The sequence below is a fragment of the Chrysemys picta genome, chromosome 16, assembly GCF_011386835.1.
Source record: "Chrysemys picta bellii isolate R12L10 chromosome 16, ASM1138683v2, whole genome shotgun sequence".
Lineage (NCBI taxonomy): Eukaryota > Metazoa > Chordata > Testudines > Emydidae > Chrysemys > Chrysemys picta.
Genome location: NC_088806.1, coordinates 26,146,039 through 26,152,535, shown reverse-complemented (window position 1 = coordinate 26,152,535; position 6,497 = coordinate 26,146,039). Strand labels below are relative to the sequence as shown.

General features: G+C 54.8%; 1 long non-coding RNA gene across 1 annotated transcript; it reads right to left on the bottom strand.

Annotated features, from left to right (window-relative positions):
- Positions 1–5,399, bottom strand: LOC135976083 (uncharacterized). The gene is made up of 3 exons (XR_010593303.1): positions 5,289–5,399; positions 4,319–4,419; positions 1–4,127 (listed from the first exon to the last, which is right to left on the bottom strand). It is a non-coding gene; the product is annotated as an uncharacterized LOC135976083 (long non-coding RNA).
- Between the last annotated feature and the right edge of the window lie 1,098 nt (positions 5,400–6,497).

Below are 6,497 nucleotides of genomic sequence, written 5' to 3'. Positions count from 1 at the left end.
GTGCAATCTATAGCCTGTACTTATTAGTGAGTTATCTTCCCATCTACTACGGTATTTCTCACCCAATGGTCAATCCTTGCAGTGCTTGTCCAGGGGCCATCCACCTTTCATGAGCACTCCTGCTGCCAGCATCCATCCTCTGCCCTATCTTCTTCCTTTTTACAGTTACAGACTACTGTCTCCCAGCCCAGGGGATCCCCTATTCTCTTGGGGGTCTTTTGTCCTTGTAAAGGCTCAAGTTTGCACCTGGTCCAGCCACTAAACCCAAGAGGTGGGCTGGCTCGACAGATGTTGATTGTTTGGAACACAGCATCCCACTTCACATAGCTCTGGAATTGTTTCCCCGTATGAGCATTGTCCTGGTTATTGGCAGAGACCACACGTGACCCCCGTTGGTGAATACTGAGAAGATGGTTGGGCACAGGGAACACACCTGCCTGGGCATGTCCATGTCACACAAATCCAGAACTGATTTCACACAAAGCAACATGCAGAGAGAAAAACAACACTGTGTAAACACACATCAACACAATAGACAGACACTACATGCACATTATTGTAAGCCACCAACGCAAAAACCCACAATTCCGCACACAAACAGCAGTATATAACAAACACACCGAGCAGCACAACACACAGCAATGCTAATATACGCATGCTATGGCTAAGAGAGATGAAAAGCACTCGGTGACTTATAGCCAGGAGTGAGTGTGCAGTTTCTGGGCAGCGTTGTCTGTTTTTAATCAGTGCCTTTCCTTCCCATGTGTTTTGCAGCCATTTGGACATTAAGCGCTTGCAGAAGTTTATAGGCTGGTGTCTTTACTGCAGATCAGAAGCTGGCTCCCTTCCATACATCAGAGAGCAGCAGCCACCCCGGCCCTCCTGGACACACTTGATGAAGAAGGTAGGACTGCTTGTTAGAGTGAGCAGATACATCGCAATCACTGGCCCCTCCAAGCTGCTCTGTGGAGGTGGCACATCTCCTGGGAGGAGAGAGGGCAGAAGGTGCGCTCAGCAGTTGTCCCTTCTCCCCAGCCAGCAAAGGAATCGCATGGTCCAGGCTAGCCCAAGACAGCTGGGCAGATGTGAAGCCTTAGAGGTGAGGATAGAATGGGGGGAGATCAGGTCACCATGAAGGGGCTGGCAAGGGAGGAATATCCCCCAGACACCAGGCAAAGGAGAATGACAAAGGAAAAGCAGAGAGCTGGTGCAGCCTTCCCCCTCCAGAAGTCTGCTGGAGCGATACCTTGAATGCACTCAGAATGTGACAGACCTACAGACAGAGGTGGCCCAGACAGACCTACAGATAGAGGGGTAGGCAGGGCGGCACAGACAGATCTACAGACAGGGGATAGGCAGGGTGGCAGACAGACAGACATTCCAGGAGACCAGATCAGCTTGAATGCCCCAAAGCCCTTGCCCACTATCACATCTCCATCCTGCTCAGAGGAAAAAGCCCCTCCCTTGCAGCCTGCTTGAATTCACCTGTCAGGGTGAAAGCCGTCCCAGTGTGGCTCGGCCATGCTGGTAACACAGAGGGCTCAGCGTCTCTGGGACCCCGCTGGTGCTATGGTTGCCCCAGAGATAGGCCTTGGGGTCTTTGCCCTCAATCCAGAGAGGCCCCTGCTGTCCCCTTGCCCCTGGTGGGGAGCGTCTGGGTGGAAGGTCAGACTGCTCCGTACAAGGCTGCTGCGAGAAGGGCTGGCTATCCCAGGAGCTCCAGGTGCAAGGGAAGGAACCAGGTGCTGTCCCCACTCCTGACAGTGACAGGGAGACATCCTGGTGCAGTTTAATGACTCTCTGCATCTCAGAGGGACGTAGCTGCCTCAGTGATCTCCATGCCTGGCTCTGTGCTCAGGGTGCCCCAGCAGCAGGCCTGTGACTACATATCCCACCAGCCCCCGTGGCCCGGAGAGGAACAGAAAAGAAAGGGAGCAAATGCAGCGGGAGAGCCCCTTCTTGTGGGGCAGGCAGGCAGGTGGAGGGGGGGGGGAGATCTTGTGGAGCCCTGCTGAGAATCCACCACCCCATGTGCCTGTTATGATGGATAGAAAAGGGTCCACCCCAGCCCCATGAATCACAGCGCGCTGGTGCATTGTGGGGCTCGCTCACAAACACAGCAGCCGAGTGCCAAGCCGCTCCCACAATCAGACAGAGCTGCCAGGCCTGGGCTGGGAACATGCCAGCAGGATGCAGCCCAGCCCAGCCCAGCGGTTCTGCACCCACCAGCCCTGGGTGGGGGATTGGCTGCAGCAGCCAGTTCCAGGTGTGGGGGGACACACTCAGCCGGTGAGCTCCTGGCCGACGGTTTGAACCCAGGCCAGGGCGGGTGTTGGCTGCTCCGTGGCAGATGCATCCTAGCCCAGGGACAGAAGGGAAGCAGTTTGCACCTCCCCCATTCAGTGGCTCTGGGGATTGGTGCAGCCCCCGGTGTGGCCCAGGGCAGCTCAAACTGTGGCTCTAGATCAATGCCCCCCCATGGGCATTCACAAGAGTGCACAATCTTGGGCCGCAAGAACGTCCTGGCCAGTTGTCCCCTCCCTCTTTGGCCCTAATCTGTGCTCTGCATCGAAGGCTGCTGAGTCTTCTCTGTACCTGGGCGTAGGCGGGTTCCCTGTGCCAGGGAAATGTCCCTGGGAGGCCTGTGTGCCGGGCAACAGAGACCCTGCCGGACAGATGCCCCCATCCCAACACTCCTTCCCATGCCCCCATGCTGGCAGGTTCAGCAGAGAGGCAGGTGAACAAGCAGGCTGTGGAGTCCGACCCCCCTCGCAGCCCTTCTATGTCCCACTGGAGGTATGTAGGGGGTGGGGCGGAGAGCTCACCCTGCCCATGGGAGACCTGCTCTGTGGACAGAAGAATTCGCGTGCGGGGACTCCCTGTTGGGCTCCTTTCCCACAGTCGATTCCCTGGAGATAAACTCAAAGCACGAGCATGAAGCATCCCTGAGCCCCCGCGCCCCAGCCCCCGGGGAGCTTCCCTCCCAGCACGGCTGCCACGGTGGCCAGGAGAAGAGCGGCGTGGCTGCATTGCAGTGCTGCGGGAAATGGAGGGCTCAGGCATTGCCCCGTGAGTTGGGGCTCTGGAGCAAGGAGCCAGGCCTGCCCAAGCCACGGCTTTCGCTTCTGCTTCTTCCCTAAGCCAGCTGCCCGCTTTGCTCCCCGCACTGCTCCCTCCTCCTGCTGCACCCCGTGCCCGCCCTGAGCTGCTGCACTCAGCCGGCCTACCTATCGGGCACTTTAATGAAGCTCAAGCTAATGGAAACCCTTGGCATCCTCTCTGCTCAGCGTGTAGCCATTACCCACCACAGCCTTCCCGTCACAGGCAGCCAAGTAGTTACCGGACCAAGGTGCCGAATTCTGCAGGGACAGAGCAAAGAGGCCGGTGTGAGCAGGAGGCAATGGAGCCAGAGATTGCGGCTCATACCCTGGCTGATTAAAATCCCCATCCCCCTCTCAGCACTGCAGCCTCCTCCCCCAGTTCCTGGGCTCTCCGTGGGAGTCTCCCTTGGCCCCCAGAGCAGCGACGGGTGGGGTTCAGATGTGCTGGGTTTCTGTATTCCGTGTGCAGTGCTAGGCTGCATCCAGGAGCCATCTGCCCATCGAAAACAAAGCTGCCTAGCTGTGGGGAAGCCATACCCTCAACTGGGAATACAAGAACCGGCCAGGAGAACGGCTGGGCCCTATAGACACTGTACAGACCTCGGCCCACATTCTGCACTGAAATGCAGTCCCTTGGCATTGCAGCACCCTTCCCCCTGGTTCTCGCTCCAATTCTTCCAGATTTTCAGCATGTTTCTTGCCGGACACATCAAATTTAAAACCAGTGAAAGGTGCCAGCGCCGGGGGCCGCACCGTGCATTCCCGGCTCCCCCTCACGTCAGCATGCCCCCATCCTGCCCTGGAGGGACCAGTGCTCAGCCTGAACTCCCTTCTCCACTTGATTGGAGCCATGAATAATGCAGGCGACGTGAAATGGAAATGGCCTGGCTCAATTCCTTTGCGCCCAGCCCGACGGGCCTCCAGGAAAGGAGACGGTTGATGAGCATTGTTTATTCACGAAGAACCTAGCAGCACCCATCCTCGTTAACACGTGCAGTTCCGGTTCCTGCAGCCATTTGGGCGGGGCTGGAAAGAGAGGGAGAACCTGAGAGATGCTCGCCTGACCTCTGGGAATGTGGGGTGGGTGGGTTTGGGGCACGCACTGCTGTTGGCTAGGATACGGCAGCTGAGCAGGTTTTGCTGCCCTGTGGTCGTGCTGGCCTGTAACCATCTCACTTCAAAGGAAACAGAGCTAGGAAGACTGTTGGGTCTCTCACCTGCATGAAGACTATCAGTTCCCACTGGCAATGGGACTCTTTCTTGCTTTGTGCTGTGCTATGCTGCCACGTTCCACCCCAGAACTGGCTGCATCTCGATGCTGGGGAGAGAGCCACAGAAACCAAAGATTATAAATATTTGCTGAGTAACCCATCCAGCACAAGGGCAGGAGGAGCTAGGCAGGCTGGGGATAATGCAGAGGGAGTGGATGAGGGAGAGTAGAGGACAGACAGATAGGAGGAAAGAGAGGAATGGCAGGGGATGAAGAGTTCATGGTGTACTCTCACTTGAGCGGCACTGGAAGGGGCCCATGCTGAGCTGCAGTCATTGGAGCACACACAGTGGTTCCCTTTAGAAGCCAGACAGCTGCTCCTCACATTTGGGTTTGCATCATCACCACCTCCCGGGTTTGCTCATCTCCTCGATTGTGAGCCGTGACAATGGCAGCATTTAACTGGAGAGAGTGATTCCTCCTGTTCCGTGCCTTCCACTTGGCCAGTCACCCACCACGCCTTGGCTCAGTCCCCTGACGCCTACCTCATGAGAGGCAGCCTGGGCCTCCCCTCCCAACCCCCTCGCTCTGCCCCACGGATGTCCCCTCCTCACAAGGGCACATTGGGCTGTGCTGGGAGAGAGAGGGATATTCCTTCCCGCCCTATGCAACAATCGGCATGCCCTGAAGCATGAGATCTGATTACCTGGATAGTCTGGAGCACCGCAGAGGTTAGTGAACATAATTACTTGTAGCCCGAACAATTATTACACTTAAAAGATTCTGTATTCAGATGCAACATGCACTTGTCACAGCAAAAAGGTTCTTTTTTTAGGCCGTTACTTCAAGCTAATTGAGAAGATGAAATGGGGTGAAACACACCCAGAAACTCTATTTAATACAGACAGGATCAATAGCCCTGCCGATTAGAATAGGATAAGCACACTGTAGTGGTTTCCTGAATCGTTCATACTTACCATCGTGCACTATGCATCCTTACAACTTATGGAGACCGTTGGCAGGAGGGATGGAAGGGAAAGTCAGTGGAGCCCATCAGAAAGGAGGTCCTGATTCAGTTTACACCATCTGGGAGACCAGACGAACACAAAGAAATGGGAACCATATTGGATTCTTTACCTTGATTATAGCAGTTGGGATCCCCCCCGCCCTCTTTCCACTCGACTTCCCAAGAACTCAGCTTGACTCCAGACTGTCACTCAGGGTATCTTTAGTTGACATCCAGCAACGCTGCGATGGGTTGACCAGACTCAAACGCAGCGGGGTGGATGCAAGGTACATCACAGCTCCAAAGAAACCCAGAAAAACCTCTTCCTTTATGTACATTTACACACCTCATTGCATTTACTAGCCATCGCATTGTACGTTTTAGCAGGGGTGGCCAACCTGCGGCCCCAGAGCCGCATGCAGCTCTTCAGAAGTGAATATGCGGCTCCTTGTATAGGCATCAACTCCGGGGCTGGACCTACAGGCGCCAACTTTCCAATGTGCCGGGGGGGGGGGGGTGCTCACTGCTCAACCCCTCCTCTCTATTTTCGTAACTGATTGTCTCCCTTGTTATCTAGTTCCTACCCTATGTTATCTAGTTCCAACCATTCCCTGGGTGGTTTCTTCTTAGAGCTGCCTCAGATGTTGTCTTTTGAGTCTACTGACCTAGTTACGTATTTTGTTTAGCACAAAAGTCCAGTTTCCAACCTGCTGATTCATTGGCCTCCCTAATCCTATCGTCCAAAGGATGAGGCCTCCCTCCATGTGTTAATGACTCACATCAGGCCAGGCCTCAGCTACAAAAAGGCCAATCGTTGATCCGAAAGGCCATATATGGCTCAGGTTTCCATGATTAAGCATCAAGCGCTGGTATTCATGATTTACATCACTTCTTTCTTAACCGTTCCTATACTGTACGTAAACACAGCCTAACTGCATAGATACGGCATAGCAACCTCGTTCCAAAAGGCCCTCCCGAGGCCCTGCTTTGCAGAATCCTGCAGTGTACTCTCCCTGTTTGTCTCTCAAATGAAAGTGCAAAATAGCCGACCTGTGGTTATCGCCTTAGGCCGGCGCTGCTCAGCTAAATCCCAGCCTTTAGCCTAACTACGCCCACAAAGCCTTCACCGAATAGAACAGGCCCTTAACCACCGCAAGCTGAATAACCCTTTGACTTGTGT